The 17,545-nt window shown below is 36.7% G+C and overlaps 1 protein-coding gene and 1 long non-coding RNA gene across 8 annotated transcripts in view; one reads left to right on the top strand and one right to left on the bottom strand.

Moving 5' to 3' along the window:
• dennd4c (DENN/MADD domain containing 4C) overlaps window positions 1-17,545 on the bottom strand; it is a 214,285-nt gene that overhangs the window by 170,193 nt on the left and 26,547 nt on the right. The window lies entirely within an intron of this gene.
• Window positions 13,519-17,407, top strand: LOC311287396. Of its 4 annotated transcripts, XR_014626737.1 has the most exons (6): window positions 13,519-14,082; window positions 14,308-14,335; window positions 14,491-14,736; window positions 14,845-14,931; window positions 15,129-15,290; window positions 17,204-17,407. It is a non-coding gene; the product is annotated as an uncharacterized lncRNA (long non-coding RNA). The 4 variants fall into 4 exon arrangements; XR_014626740.1 differs by lacking the exon at window positions 14,845-14,931 and having other exon boundaries at window positions 13,523-14,082; XR_014626738.1 differs by lacking the exons at window positions 14,308-14,335; window positions 14,845-14,931 and having other exon boundaries at window positions 13,523-14,082; window positions 14,494-14,736.

Below are 17,545 nucleotides of genomic sequence, written 5' to 3'. Positions count from 1 at the left end.
AGTTAAAGTACTGTATCGATAAGCAGTATCGGTAAGAGTAGGAATACCGTTAATAATTGTGCTTCAAAAAATAAATAAAAGTTTTTACCTCCACCTTCTTGTTTAAATTCATTTACATAATATATATGAATGTGTATAGAGCGTGATAAAAAGGTGACCTTAAAATTGTGGCGTTAAAGGTGATACATCCGAGGAAAAATTTGGGTGCACCCAAATTTTGTGCTGGTGCACCTAAATAAAAAAGTTAGGCGCACCAGTGCAACCAAGGCAAAAAGTTAGTCTGGAGCCCTGCTAAAAATACAAGTCGTGGTAGCATAAAACATACTACAGCCTAGTACTACAATGAACCTTTACAAAACAAGGCTGTGTATTACAACCCCCTTTTGTTCCTTTCTTTAAAACTGTAATTCAATGCCATGTCAATTCTCTAGGAAAGGCCCCTCCTAATTTCATAACTGGGTTCTCTGAGATTCACAGACCAGTAGATCAGGTGACAGCACCTCTGTTAGATATCTCTGAATGCAATATTTAAAAAATATTAAATACTGCAGAAGAAAAACCTGTAAATGTATATGCCTGTACCTTCAAACTATTTAGTAGCAAAGCTGATTTTGTCCAAAGATGGCAACATGCATCCATTTCTCAGTTAAAAAATAAATAATAAATAAAATAATAATAATAATAGTAATAATAATAATAATAATAATAATTAAAGCTGCAAGCAGCATTTATCGGGGTTCAAGCAGTTAAGGCCTTTAAGGCATTTAAGCACAAAAGCATCAAAAGTCATTAAGATTTATTTAGCAAGCATGAAACCACTGACATAATAGATGGAAAAGACCATTTACAGCCAATACAGGCAAATTGCCATGGGATATATATGGTTTTAAAGCTTTTTAACAGTTATAGCGCCACCTATGGTCCGATCTCCATAAAATTGTTTACTGTGACCTCAAATTGAACCCATACACATGTGTACTGAGTTTGGTGAAGATATCTCATTTACTTCTTGAGTTATAGCCATTTGAGTAAAATAGGCTCCTCCCACAACGATTTGCCACATTCTAGAATTATTTAATATGATTCTAGCATGATTTACTATCATATACCATGTTCCAGAATGATTTATTAGGATTCTAGCATGATTTACCTTGATACACCTCATTTCAGTATTATTTACTATGATTTACAATGTTTCTAGCATGATTAACCACATTACTAGCAATTATGTGAAGTGTCAGTGCAAATGAGGTGATGAACACTGACAAAATATTATTGTGTTATAATAGTTAGTTATATACGTGATTTTTAGTGTGTGTCCAAGTATGAATGCAAAAGCACATGTAAAATATTTCATTAATAAGTAGAATGGCCAGCAGAGGGCACTAGAAGACCACTTATTGGCTCACTTTCACTTTAAACCAGTTTTCTGCACTAAAGCAAACCAGTTTTTCCATGTTAACTCAATGCATGCTTACACACACACACACACACACACACACACACACACACACACACAGCATAGTTAATCATGATTTACCATGATATACCACGTTCTAGTATTATTTACCAGGAGATAAACGACAATCTAGTATTATTTACTTTGATTTACCATGTTTCTAGCCTGATTTATCACATTACTAGCAATTATTTGAAGTGTCAGTGCAAATAAAGTGATTAACACTGACAAAATATGATTGTGTTATAATAGTTATTGCTATATAAGTGATTTTTAGTGTGTATTCAAGTATAAATGCAAGCACATGTGGAAAAATTTAATTAATAAGTAGAATGGCCAGCAGAGGGCAGTAGAAGAGCACTTATTGGCTCACTTTCACTTTAAACCTCATGATTTTGACCAGTTTTCTGCACTAAAGCAAACCAGTGTTTCCATGTTAACTCAATAATGCATACTTGCTACATATGCTACACACAATAATGCTCACACACACACACACACACACACACACACACACACACACACACACACACACACACACACACACACAAATGTTTCAGTGATATTGGTGTCACATTCACCTTCATCACATTCACCTTCTGTCTTCATCACATTCACCATCTGTCGTCATCACCTGCACCTGCTCCTCATCACCCTCCTCATCATCACCTGCTCCTCCTCATCATTCCCCTCTCATCCATTATCATTGTCGGTTATTGTTTGTGCACTAGCACTCTGTTATGTTTGTTTTCATGTTGGAAAATAAAACCTTTGTTATATTTGTACCACACACACACACACACACACACACACACACACACACACACACACACACACACACACACACACACACACACACACACACCATCATTTATCATGATTTACCATGGCTGATACCAATACCAATATGACAAAATGACTATTTTAAACAGCAGGGGGCAGTAAAATACCACTTATTGGCTTAACATGCCATTAATTCATATCATTTTCACCTTTTTAACTGTTATAGAGGCAAATTTTGTCCGATCTGTCTGAAAATTTTCATGCTTGTTCAGGGTGATATTTCACACATTCTGACTTGTTTTTAAGAAGGTCTGAGCATTGATTAAAGAGATATAGGCTTTCGGGGACACTTGGTAAAGGCCAGATTTTGAAGTGAACCTATTATAGCTATCCAAATGAAGTAGTTCAACTTTTTCTGACAATTATTGATCTAGTGAGTCCAGAGAATTGTATTGCACTAGTTTTGAACATTATGATATGAAAATTATATGATCAGAGATGGAAAAGACCATTTACAGGCAGTTTACCATAGGAAATATATGATTTTAAAGCTTTTTAACAGTTATAGCGCCACCTATCGTCCGATCTCCATAGAATTTTTCATGCTTGTTAATGATGTTATGTCACATATGCTGACCAATTTTTGTGAAGTTCTGAGTTTTTATTTAGGATTTATAGGCTTTTTAATGTATTTTGACACGCCCATTTTATAAATTACCCTATTACAGCCATCCAAATGCAAAAGTTCAACTTTTTTTTGATAATTATTGATCTAGAGAGTCCAGAGAATTGTCCTAGACTGGTCTGGTTCCGATCGGGCAAAAAACCTAGGACTAGTTCGCAAAAGTAGGTTTTTAACATATTAATGAATAATTAATGAACAGTTTGATTGACAGCAATGGTTCTTGAGGCAAAGTTGTTCAGGATGAGGAGATCTATCAAATGATATGCATTTTGTGACAATAAGTGTAACACCACGTGATTACAGAGCCATTAAACTCGTTAGCGCCAACTAGTGGCCGATTTCTTTCAAAATTCTTACAGACCTCTAGGGGCTTGAGCCGAACATGCCCACTGAGTTTCGTTCTGATTGGCCTCCGTTAACCTTGTCTAATAGGTGCTCAAAATTCATTGGCCGATGGCGGCCATGTTTTTCGAGATACACCAATGTCCTCATAGACATACATGGCACCTTGGACCAAGACACTGCATACCAATTTTCAAGTCAATCGGACAAACGGTCAGGTGGTTATAGCCTGTTTTATGTTTTTTTAATGTTATAGCGCCACCATGTGGCTAATCACCGCGATTTCTTTACTGTGACTTTAGATTGACCTCTTACACATGTGTACCAAGTTTGGTGAAGATAACTCATTTACTTCTGGAGTTATAGCCATTTTAGTAAAACTAGCTCCGCCTCCTTCGAACGTTTTGGCGCCCCTTAGCGACCGTGAATCGAAATTTCAACTTTTTTTCGATAATTATTGATATTCAGACTCCAGAGAACATTTCTGCACTGGTTTGGTTCCGATCGGCCAAAAAACCTAGGACTAGTTCGCAAAAGTAGGTTTTGGACAAAATCCAAAATGCCGGAAAATTTGCATACCGGAAAGGAAATCCTTGAGGCCTTTTTTGTTCGGCTTGAGCCAAGGATTCCAATGATATAAGACACTTGAGTCTGTGACAAAGGGTTGGTGAGATTTAAGCAAAAATATGCCATTTTTTTGGTTTTTGCACTGTAGCGCCACCTATTGGCCAATCTGGCTCATATTTTGATAACCTCTCCTCGATTTTTGTACTACCATATGGCAAAGTTTCAAGTCTCTAGCACTTACGGTTTGGGCTGCACGATGCGTTTTACGGCAGAAGAAAAATAATAATAATAAAAATCCTTACAATTACAATAGGGTTTCAGCACTTCGTGCTTGAACCCCTAATAATAATAATATGCCATGACTACAAATGGTCAAAGAAAATATAAAAAAACGAGTAAAAAATTATATTGTAACAAATATATTACAAAATTACCCCATAATCACATAACATCTTTTTTTCCCCGGCTGGGATTTTTGTATTGGCAGTTGGAAAACATGAAGTGCTTTCTGCCTTATTTGTTCCACATTGCCTAATAATTTCCACTAAGTCTTCCTTCTTCACATGCAGTGGACAGCCAAGCCCCCTTTTGTCTCTGAAAATAAAAACAAGGTCACATTTCCTGGCGTTGGCACCGGCCACAACTTGATTCAAGAACTTTTGATACAAGTCCAGAGACTTGTAAAAACTTGTAATGACAGAAGTAAAGAGTAGACCCTATTTTAAAATCAAGTACTTCACCATTTCAAGCAACCATTCTCGTTTGTCTAGCTCCACCTCTAAATTTACTGGTCACAGCACAAAATCAAGCATTTGCAATGGCCATCCCAGTCCCCAGACCTGAACCCTATAGAAAATGAGTGGGCTGAACTGAAGAGAAGCGCCAACATGGATCTGGGAATCTGAAGGATCTGGAGAGATTCTGTATGGAGGAATGGTCTCTGATCTCTTGTCAGGTGTTCTCCAAACTCATCAGGCATTATAGGAGAAGACTCAGATCTTGGAAAAAGGAGGTTGCAAAAAGTATTTAATAAAAGGTGGCAAATAATTGTTCCCAACGTGTTTTGGAGAAAAACATCTATTTCATAATGTGATTTTCCCCCCACTTTCAATTCTTTTACTTCAATGAAAGGTTAGATTTTTGCTAATTTTATTTTAAATAAAATATCAAAAGGATTAACAATGCAGACTTATTTTTTACAGCCATCTTTGATCATTTACCAAGGCGGCAAATAATTCTGACCAGCACTGTAGCTCTTTCCCAAAAGTATTAGATTTAAACAGAATTTATCAAGGAATGTCAGCAATAGCGGCGTTAAAAAAGTATGAACAGAATCTCTGTATCAAAGACAAAAGGATATCCTAATTGATCCACAATTAAAACTTTTGGAATAACTGACACGTTTGAATGAAAGCAAGAATAAGAGCTGCAGAAAAGAGAAATATTTCATTTTAGAACCTTATATTTTAGTCTGTCTTCTTTTATTTGAAGCAGAATTAGGTTGAGTAAATGATGTCAGAAGTTAAATCTTTTCATAAACTATTCCTCCAATCAAAATGTTGGGTAACACTTTAGTTTAGGGTGCAATTCTCACTATGAACTAGTTGCTTATTAAATGCATATTACCATACTAGGACACTGACTGTTTATTAGTACTTATAAAGCAAATATGAATGCCTTATTCTGCATGACCATATTCTACATTCCTTAATCCTACCCAAAATTTAACAACTACCTTACTGCCTATTAATAATCAGTAATTAGGAGTTTATTGATGCAAAAGTCATAGTTAATAGCTAGTTGATAGTGAGAATTGGACCCTAAACTAAAGTGTTGTAGGATTGAGTGCGAAACAAACACAAATGAATCTTCCAGGCGAATTGTTCAAACATAATTTCTCACAGAACTGAACATTCCAGACACCAAATCACCAACCCCAGAGCCATAAAAGAAGGCTCCAGCCAGCCAGTCTCCGCTAACCAACGAAAAACCCCAGCTAAGAACTTTATGGCCATGCAAGCTTCAAAGAAGATGAGCCAAACTAAAGGAAGAACTTAATGTGAGATAGCTTGGAAAAGAACGATTGGCTCAGAGATGGCACAGCTCAGTGCTCGATCAAGATAACAGCAGAAGCTGCTCGAGCCCACAACATTCCAGACCCCCTTCTTCTTAGGACCTCTGAATGACCTCAGGGTGTAAAATCTTTTCAAACCAAAGAGACTGAGACTTTGATTCATAAAAATACATAAAATCATCCCCAAAACAATTCTCGATGGACTTATAATTACACATTATGCAACTACATGATTCTATGTTGTTTTTACAATGGGTGCATGTCTAATATGTTTAGATCCCATACAATTCATGTAATTGTTATAACTATTAGATGCTTGAATGAAAGTGTGTCGTGCTTCCTATCAGTACGATCGTATGTTCTTAATTCAAAAGATGGCTTGAGTGAAATCTGTGTGAAATGTTCTGTGTTCTTATAATTAGAGATGCACCGATTACAATTTTCTAGGCCGATTCCGATTTCTCAGAGTTTGACCTGCCGATACCGATTTTAGCCGATTCCGATTTAATTTTTTTCTAACCATTTTACAGCACACACAAATATTTATTTTCTATCTTTTCTTTAACCCTTTCACGCATAAGTTTAAAATATTCTAACTGACTTGAGTTTTTTCAAGGCGAACGTTCCCTTTAATGTTTCCATGGCAACGCGTCACTCGATACACCGCAGCCACAATAATACTGTATGACAGATGTGTCGCTTTTATTTCGCTTTTCCTTTTTTATTCAAAATATGCACAAACTTGCTTACCATGTCATCAACTAGCCTATCTGATATTCCGATGCTCAAATACGTGTAAGTGAGTGTGTTTGGTCGTTTAAAAACCTTTATAAATAATCTTGATCTATAACATGAGATGGGCGCCGCAATGTTGTCCAGTTAGTCGGATTTACAGCACGTGAATTCATCAGTTTCTCCCGAAATAAATGCAATAAGTGGCCGGTTAACTGAGAAGAATAGAGTAAACTTTAGTTACTTCCACTATGTTTGTCTGATATGAAGAATAACACACGTCGGCAAATTATATTTGAATAGATTGCTGCTTCCACAGACATCAGTGTGTATTTTACAAACTCCAAATGTATTGTTTTACTCGTGCTTATGTGTATTTAAATATCTGAAACCTAAAATAAACATTATGAGGTTGAAAACACTGCTTAGTTGTGATATATGACAGCGCTGAACGCGTCCGACTCTGGCTCAGCGCCAGCCAACGCGCGAAAGCACAGTTTGAATCTGGCAGTTATGCGACGTCACTGAACAGCACCGTACTAGGGGCACAGAAATAAAAATCCCATATATGAGACCGTACCGCTCAAAAGGTTAATCATGCGGCGCCCGAGTGCATTTGACCGGCATAAAATCGGCATATGTCAGACTGACCAGCAGGTCGGCGGTCATGGCCGATCACGTGAAAATCGGCCAATTCCGGTCACCAGCCGATCAATCGGTGCATCTCTACTTATAATAGTAGTAATAATGTCTAAATTGTGGCCTCTTTCCTCTCTGCTAGAGCTTATGCCTCGTTTCCACTGAGCAGTACGGTACGGTACGGGACAGTACGGTACGGTTCGGGTCTGTTAACCATGATCTGGGTAGCGTTTCCACTGCCAACAGTACCCTTACTTGATAGGCGTGGTGTTTCGATCGACGTCATTTTCGCGCGAATAAGAACATAGTAAACTACAATGGATGGCATGTATGATACAGCAGATCTAGTTCTTGCTCCTCGACATGTTTGTCACAAGAAGACAAGCGCCGACATTAGGCTTTTCTCAATATCAAGTACGCAAAGTTTGTAATTTGCCATGTGCGACTCCTACATGCAAATGGTAACGTTACAGCGCGTTCTTAAAAGCGTCACTCAGCTCGCTCTGCTACTCCGGTTATCTCTGTTAACTTACTCTGTATGTACATTTTAAGCAACAATAAAACGAAATATGTAATATAAAACACCACTCTGCCTCTTTTCGTTTTCATTTAAATAAATTAAACATTATAGGGACACAAATGTGGTTCATGCGCAACGCATATTGATTATTCACTGCACGTTTACGTTATTCTATTTATAACAAAACGAAATTAAAACACAACCCTAACGTTACCTCTTTTCGTTTAAATAATAATAATAATAAAAAAACATATTCCAGGCTATATATACATTTGTACAAATGTTGCAATAAACATCAGTGATAATCTAACGTTAGTAATAAAAGATTGACAAGAAACCATATTTCTTTTTGTAAAAATGTCAGTTTTATCAATAATAGCCTATATAAAAGTTTAAGTAAAAGGTACAAGAAGCTATACAATAAGAAATAAAGCAAACAATTCAGTCAAATATCCAAATGCAGCGCTCTGGTCTAACATTACAACAGTAAAGTTAAATACAGCCTATAACGTTATGAAACTAAACTTAGCCCTCAGCCAAAACGATTGACAGGGAACGATATATTCACGAGACCAAAGATCGCCCGTTAGGTCTACACAAGACGAATTATATCTCATGTTTAACCACTACCGTCGGAGTCCTCGACGAACGTCAGAAGATCTAGCCGAGGAAAGGCTCATCCAGCCGGGAAACATGAGCGCCGAGCGCCCGCTGATCGCATGGATCTCACAACCGGGAAAAAAAAAAATCATCTTTATAAATAAACCACAGATTTTAAACAACTAGTTTTAAACAAGTTTTAAACAACTACATTCTCGCCTGAAAAACTCTTAAAGGGAGACTTCACCCATTTGCATTAAGCTTTGTATTGTTAGAAACCCAGTCATATATTATAACAAATGTGGATTTTTCATCCATTTTTCCCTGAGATGGGAGAAATAAGGATTTAAGTGTTTTACTTCCTGCTTATTATGACGTAAAAATCATCATTTTGCGTCATAATAAGCAGGAAGTCACATTTCATTGAAAAGTGTAGAGACTACAGACATCTTTCCCAGGGGGCGGGAACCGCTCACGCTACAGGCCTATTACAGATCAGTGGGTGGGACTTGACTTTCTGAAACTAAAAGCAATATCCTCCATCTTGTTTGGAAGCTAAGCTAACAGGCGCTGTGGAGACAGATGTAAAGTTATGACAATAGCGGAGGAGAGTACTCAATATGATATAGAGGAAGAGGATTTCGGAAGTCTGATGCTTGAATCAGGTGTTTGTGGCTACCTTTACAAGCCGCATTATAGCGAAGAGCAGCCGAGGCAGAAGACCTGCCTGCCGCGGACGAGGAGCCCGGACTGGCTCGGGTTAGGGCGGACTGGTGGTGCCGGTGATCTCACTATGCAACTACGAACCGCTACGAACACAGAGATAGAGTCCGACTGTGGCAAAGAATTTCAACAATGACAACTTCTCCTGGATGAAATCTCTGAATCAGACGAGGACACGGACGTTTGTGTTGTGAATCAGACGAGGACACGGACGTTTGTGTTGTGAATCAGACGAGGACACGGACGTTTGTGTTGTGAACTATCCTAGTTTCGCACCGCATCTGACTGAACATCCAGGTAACGTTACAATGCAATAATTCACCACTTCGAAAGAAATACAAATGAAGAGTAATTCACTAATGAGTTCGCCAACTAACTAGACATTTTGTGTGAAATTAATTTCAAGCTCTGGTGGTAGCTAGCCTTGTAGACGGAAGAGTTATTTCTCTTAGGCAGATATGCGCTTTCTGGATTAGTGGGAGTGGCTTGCGCAGCTGTGCAATGTGGTGCATTGTGGGAGTTGGTGTCTTTCATACAAATGCGTCCTGAAGTTACTTTCTTTCTTTCCTCGCCCAAGAAGGCACCAAATTCAAAATTAATTTTACATTTCGACTACATATATGACCCACTTTCAATAAAGATCAATGTTCCCATGGGTGAAATGCTCCTTTAAAATTACATTTCGTGATACAGAAACAGTAGTATTAAATTAAACTATATTAAAAAAATGGCACTTCTTATGTTGTCATTCCCCTTGTAGCACGCGCAAGTGACGATTCTCTGTCAACCAATCAACGTCCTGCAGTGAGTCTAGCTCCACCTTTTAGTACCGTTCCACTGGGCTAGGTACCCCAATGGAAGGGTACCTAAAAAGTGGTACGGTACGGTTCGGCATTTTGGTACCATTCACAACTTTTGATAGTGGAAACGCAAAAAAATGTGTACCGTTCCGTACCGTACCGTACCGTACCGCTCAGTGGAAACGAGCCATTAGAGAGTAAGGAGAGCACAGATAAGCTTGATTTATGATAAGAAGTGAAGAGAACACCACCTCCTAAATAAAGACAGTGTCTAATTGGTTAGAACTGATCCAGGAGGCTGGGCGGACATTTGAGTTTAAAATCTTAACACCAGAACAAAGTTTAGGTTTTTAGTGCAGAACCAAAAATGCAGCGGGAGATGAAGATCTAAACCAGACTAGTAACCATGTAAACGCGCAGACGAAAGAACCCAAATCAAGATCAGAAGAACATGGGTTAAACAACTTCATTCAAGCCATCATCTACTCTCGTCTCAATTTCCTTTCTTTTCTTAGTTTCCTTTCTTTTCCGCTGTGAGTCTCGGTTCTAAGTTAAGTTTTGCGGCAAGATTTCGGTCCACGTTTCTTCTGCAAAGCCAGCTTCAAACAAAGACTTTCATTCCGCCAGCACACCACGTGACTGGCCGCCCCAGACATCAGGCACGAGGAGACCAGCCAACAAACGGACCGGGAAAACCCCTTTCACGCAACAAAACGGAATCCCCAAAAGCAAAGACAAGCAAGTACTGCCTCCAGACTCTTAAGCTGAACGATTCTAAGAAACGATAAAAGGGTTAAATTAATGATTGATGGTTCGTTCCAGGTCATGTCTTATAAGTGCATATAGAAACTTGGGATTTCATCATCTCACTCTTAAAACTCACTCTTTTCTCTCTCTCTCTTTCTTTCTGCAACTCGTATGAATGTGTGTGCGTGTGTTTGTGTTAGATATTAGTTTTATGTGTTAGAATAATCAATAAAGTCATGTTTGTATTTTAAAGAGAAGTATTACTTGTGTTATGTGCTTACGAATTTAATGTCTTAAACTTCTGATCTAACTTACCTTGGTAACCCTTTATTTTACAGTCCCCTAATTACTAGGTATTTACCTAGTAAATACATGGTAAGTTATAGTTGTTTATTGGTAATTACCACAGGTAACAAGTATGTAAATGCAGAGAAACTACAAACTAATTACTAGGTATTTTCCTGGTAAGCATATGGTAAATTATAGTATTTTAGTGTGTAATTACTTAAGGTGATTAGTATGCAATTACAGAGAAACTACCAGGGAAAAAAACACCACTGTTAAATATCAACTCAACAAAGTCCTGTGTACTTGTTACCTGTTTAGGTTGGTAATAACTCCGATTTAATTGTGTACTTCCTCAGAATGTAGGCAGCCAATTTTTAGAAACACCTCCAGTATTACCCATCAATTCAAGTTAGGTTTGTAGTTATCCTAGGGTTATGTTGGTGGTAACAGTCCATGTTTATTTATTACTATCTTGAAATTAAGACGTAGTTTCCAATAAATTACCTTGTCTTACATAGTTGTTGTTCATTGCTACACCCATTTATAGAGGGTTTATCAAATCATTTACCTTACACTTACCTGGTAACTACCCCGCAGGAACAGTTTTTCATAATGTCATGGCACATCTTAAATACTGGGTATGTTCTTGCAGATGTTTTTACAATTTACTCAGTAAGTAAAGTGCAACTGTACTGTAAAATGAAGCCTTCCATGGTATTACCGGAATTGTACCATATAACTTGATCATTCCCTTTTCCATATAGTCACATTTTTTTACCTCGTATGTCCTGCAACGTTACCAAGGAAAACATGACAATTTACTCAGTAAGTAAAGTGAAACTGTACTGTAAAATGAAGCCTTGTTTATTTCCATGGTATTACCGGAATTGTACCATATCATTCCCTTTTCCAGTCACATTTTTATTTTTATTTTACCTCATATGTCCTGCAACGTTACCAAGGAAAACATGACAATTTACTCAGTAAGTAAAGTGAAACTGTACTGTAAAATGAAGCCTTGTTTATTTCCATGGTATTACCGGAATTGTACCATATCATTCCCTTTTCCATAGTCACATTTTTATTTTACCTCATATGTCCTGCAACGTTACCAAGGAAAACATGACAATTTACTCAGTAAGTAAAGTGCAACTGTACTGTAAAAGGAAGCCTTGTTTATTTCCATGGTATTACCAGACTCTTACCACATCCTTTGCTACTGCTTAAACATTTTTGAAATCACAAACTTTTACCGTGTGTTCTGCAACTTAACTAAAACATTCCAGCCTGGTCTCATTGTTAATACGTAGTATTAACACGTCATTTTCAAAGATAGAAAACTACATAGGCTACAGTTATGAAGAAAAACAACATACGTGTAATAATTTATTTATTGCGAAAATGTCAAAACCGGTACCAAAAGTCGTTCACATGACGATGTGCTGCAGTCACAGTCCTCTCTTTCAGTATATAATAGTTTTGAATGAGGTACAGAGCAGAATTTAAATGATTAATCCATGAAAATGTTAATCCGGCTTCGCTCTGTGTGAAGGCGCGCTTCTCCATTTCAAATATAGTTTACCGACTGAAATACGACATGTCGCAATCTGTGACGAACATAGACGAACAGGCGAGAGCCAATGAGCGTTTGATATCACTGCCGTAAAACATGTCGTAACGCTTCTTGAGGGCGCAATTTTTGAATTTGAATTCATCAACGAGCGCGGGTCCGCGGGATTTGACAGTTACAGACTGCGCTGTTGTTAAAGCCTGTGGAATGAAGATGAAGATCACTCACTGGATAAAGGGCTGAATTTGGATCTCTTTCTTGCAAACGTATGGATTCTAAAGATTTGGATTATACCCATACAAAAATGTAATATATGGCCATATATGTACTTATATTTTAAATAGCATGACATATATCTATACATATATTTGACTTATATGAGAACACAATATATGCCTGCAACATATATCTATACATATATTTGACTTATCTGAGAACACAATATATGACTGCAACATATATCTCTACATATATTTGACTTATCTGAGAACACAATATATGACTGCAACATATATCTATACATATATTTGACTTATCTGAGAACACAATATATGCCTGCAACATATATCTATACATATATTTGACTTATCTGAGAACACAATATATGACTGCAACATATATCTACATATATTTGACTTATCTGAGAACACAATATATGCCTGCAACATATATCTATACATATATTTGACTTATCTGAGAACACAATATATGCCTGCAACATATATCTATACATATATTTGACTTATCTGAGAACACAATATATGACTGCAACATATATCTATACATATATTTGACTTATCTGAGAACACAATATATGCCTGCAACATATATGAACATTTATGTGTCCAAACATGTGAAGAAAATATTTGAGTTCATCCATATATGATACCATATATCTGCATATATTACAGTATAGTATTGGTTTCTCGCATATGGACAACATTAATTATAAATATGTGACATACATATTTGTTTTCAACATATTTAATAAATGTATGTAAACATACACTGTAACCCTTTACTGTAAATTTACAACGAATTTCTTACAGAATTGTACTGTATTTCCATAATACAGTATTAAGATGTATCTTTTACAGAACAGCTGTAAATATACAGCACATTTCTGTTTTCGTCCTGATAAATTCGTTACCATCATACTGACTGAAAAGTCATTGCATTGTGGGATTGATTTCTTTCGCGCTCAATTCAGTTCAAATGTGACGCGTCATGCGAGCAGCAGCAGACAGTAACGTTAGGCAGCTACAACAGGCAAACTCGTTTTGTCAGCGGGATTCAACTGAACAAATAATCATTCCTGTTATCAAGATAAACAATGTCTGCGAATCTGTGAGCAATTTTAATGCTTTTTTGAGGTTCGGTTCGGTTCGTGTTTCAAACATTAGTTGCCTGTGACGCAGCAGAAAAAGGACGACGTTAACGGTAGCAGCTACCTGAAGACGGATGGAAGAATTTGTCATTGAATAATCTAACCTGCGCGTGACGATGGGATTTAGAGTTTGAGAAGATGGAGAATTGTTCAACTGAGTGATACGGTAAGCCAATATATAATTTTTTTTTTTTTTTTGCGTTTCTACATTTTCACGTATTTGGTTTGATTTTGCGAACGCGGTTTAACGTGGCCGCGCAAGCAATTCACTGACTCTGTTCCACCTGTTTACCAAGTAACGTTAACTTCGACATTTCAAATAGGCCTAATAGGCAACCTTTACCATGCTATTTGCATGACGTGCATTTGATATATATTTTTTTCGGTTTAGGCTTTGTAATCTGATGGCCATTGTTAATGTAAGTGCTTTTAAGTAGTGTTACAGTTATAGTCTATGTGGTAAAAAAAAAAATGCTGTCAAATTCTGTCAGTTCTGTGATCGTGCTTTTGAATCGTTGTCAGAATTTCGCTAGCACATGAAAATCCATGTTCCTAATGCTGTTTTCAAATGTAGTAGGCCTATTCCTGATTGCCATCCCATGGTCCTACAACTACTCCCTAATTCAAAGAAGTTAGACGGTGTTATCCTTCAAGCAGATAAGTAGAGATTATTCAGCAAATCTCATTAATTTGTAATATGTTTTATGTTTTGGTTCTGTTGATCAAGGTTGTGCTGTCCTTTTTAAAAATTGTTTTAGGAATTTGCAACGCTGATGTCCAGCAATCTACATTTGCCAGAAAGTCCACGACTTATTTCCTGGTATGTAAACATTAAAGGGGTAGATGAAACCTAAAATGAAAAGCCATCATTTACTCACCCCACTGCAAAATATGTTTTTCTTAATTAGTGTTTTTATTTTGTTTCCAGTCCAGATATCTACAATTCTTACATGAAGAAGCATTTAATAGACACGTAAAAATTGTCTTGTTTTCTTAAAGAATAAGTCAAAATTAAGTGAGTTTATGCTTAAAACAAACAAAATTATATGCCAGTGCATTTTAGCATTCTAACCAATTTTAATTTTTAGTTGAAAAATGTAATTCATAGAACTATGAATAGACAACTACATCGAACCACAGTGGAACCCACAGTAGTTATTTTAATTATTAATATTATTTATTTATTCTTTATTTTTTTTTATTCCATTACAGGTCAATCTCTAAGCAACCAGTGCTGGATATTAAGTTTGGAAGGTCAAGGTGTGTGTGAAGGATCACAGCCTCTTCATCACTGGCCTGGCAGCGCTGTTTGCCTCCTCCTATAACTTCAGCTTGCAGTACCAGGAAGAGGCAGCACCTTGAGTTTGTTCAGAGGTTAGTCATTGGCATATTTGCCATTCATATATATATACATATACATATATACATATATACATATACATATATTAGACTGAATTGTGTCACTAACCTTGACTTGACAGTATTTATTATGTTGACTACTGGTATGAACAATATGGCCCTGGTTTCCATACAGGGCTTAGCTTAAGCCAGGTCTAGGCCTTAATAAAATTAGGGTATTTAAGCAGATTTTATAATAATGTATCATAAAAAAAAAAAAAAACATTACTGGTGTGCATCTTGAGATAAAACAGTGGCAGTCATATATTTTAAGATATGTCAGTGCAAGTTGTTTTCAGTTGAAGGATTAGTGAAAATTCTGTCATTAATTACTCACCCTCATGTCGTTCCAAACCTGTAAGACCTTCGTTCATCTTCAGAACACAAATTAAGATATTTTTGATGAAATCTGAGAGGTTTCTGAACCACCCATAGACAGCAACGTCTTTGCAACTTTTAAGGCCCAGAAAGCTAGTAAAAACATTGTTTAAATAATCCATGTAACTAGTGCAACCTTAAAGGAGAACTCCGGTCAATTTTAACATTGAGCTCATTTTTTTTGTAAATTTGGAGTGCTGTCAATACAGAGAACAACGACAAAAATCGGTGTTGCCTACACCGTGTTATCCTCTTTTTAAAATTTGCACCCTGTTGACTTCAAGTTTTAAACCTGCTTTTAGCCTCTTAACATCCTTGATGTGTCATACAAGTGCCCAGCCATGTGAGTGATTCCTTCAGAGTGAACACGGGTGAATCTGACTGCAGTAGATGTAAAAGATCTTGTTGAAACATCTACAAATGTCCGTATATAGGTGAAAATGCCCCTTGAAATCAATTTAAGGTGGCAAATATTACCCCTTAATAAAAAAATTTAATTTCTGTCACTGCTGTAAACTGACCACTGCATAGAATATGAAAAATATGAATATCTTTGTCAGTCAGCTGTCAACAGGCCTAAACAAGCCATGGCACCAAGCACAGAAACACAATCAGTAAAATGTTATCTAATTATTATCAAGAAAACTTTGAAAATATCGATCGAGACATTTTGTCAATATTGCACACCCCTAATGCATGGTATTAATTTTGATTTCTTCGGGTCTTAAAAAGCCTTAAATTTGACTTTAAAAAATGTGCAGAAACCCTGCATCATAATATTTAGGTTGAACCACTGTAGCTATATATTTACCAATGTTTTTACCACTTTTCTGGGCTTTGACAGTTGCAATGATATTGATATCAATGGAAGGACAAAACTATCAGATTTCATCAAAAATATCTTCATTTGTGTCCCGAAGATGAACAAAAGTCTTGAGGGTGAGTAATAATGACAGAATTTAAATTTTTGGGTGCAAACATGCATTTTAGTCTGGTAAATCATGTTGTCATATATGCAATAAACATTGCAAGGCTTGCAATTAAGTTAAATTATTTCTGTCACAAAGGTTTGGGCTGGATTCTGGCTGTGTGTGCTCTATATAAACGGAAAGTCTAAAGACTGCCTTTCCACTGATACTCTGATGGCACCGGATGAGGGGATGATATTGTTAATGAGCTGGGTGATGAGTAGACAAAAGTTGTAGAATAAAACTTTAAATCTGGCAACCCCACTTCCAAAAATTTAGTTAGTTGACAGTGCGCATGTAAACAGACACATTGAGTTGATGTATTTTACCAGGGCAGAAAAAATATCAGTTATTGATCACAACATCCAACATTGCATTTTTTTTTTTCACAACATCCAACATTGCATTTTTTTTTCCACAACATCCTACATTGCATTTTTTTTTTTTATGTTCAGTTTTAGACAGCTTTTGTGCTGTCTCTCTTTGTCAAAATATATACACTCAGTTAATAATATTTAATTGTTGTTTTTTTCTGCCTTTTAGACGCTTTCTTGACATCAATCCTGAACGTGGATCAAAAACAAAGAAAGGACAAGTAACTTCAAAGAAAACTGGCCAAGTTGTGCAAAACAAGAACACCACTGTAAGCCTACAGGTGTCCTCACTTCTGCGAAACCTTGCAGACTTTGAATGGGATTTCGTTTGCACTTTTATGGACTTCAAAAAAGAAACAGCATTTCACTGTCGTTATAAAGCTTGGAAGAGCCAGGACATTTTTTAATAGAACTCTGATTGTATTCGTCTGAAAGAAGAATGTCAGATACACCTAGGATGACTTGAGGGTGAGTAAATCATGTGCTAATTTAAATTTTTGGGTGAACTATT

This window comes from Rutilus rutilus (genome assembly GCF_951802725.1).
Source record: "Rutilus rutilus genome assembly, chromosome: 3".
Lineage (NCBI taxonomy): Eukaryota > Metazoa > Chordata > Actinopteri > Cypriniformes > Leuciscidae > Rutilus > Rutilus rutilus.
The sequence above is the reverse complement of the archived record's forward strand: the minus strand, read 5'-3'. Positions and strand labels throughout refer to the sequence as shown.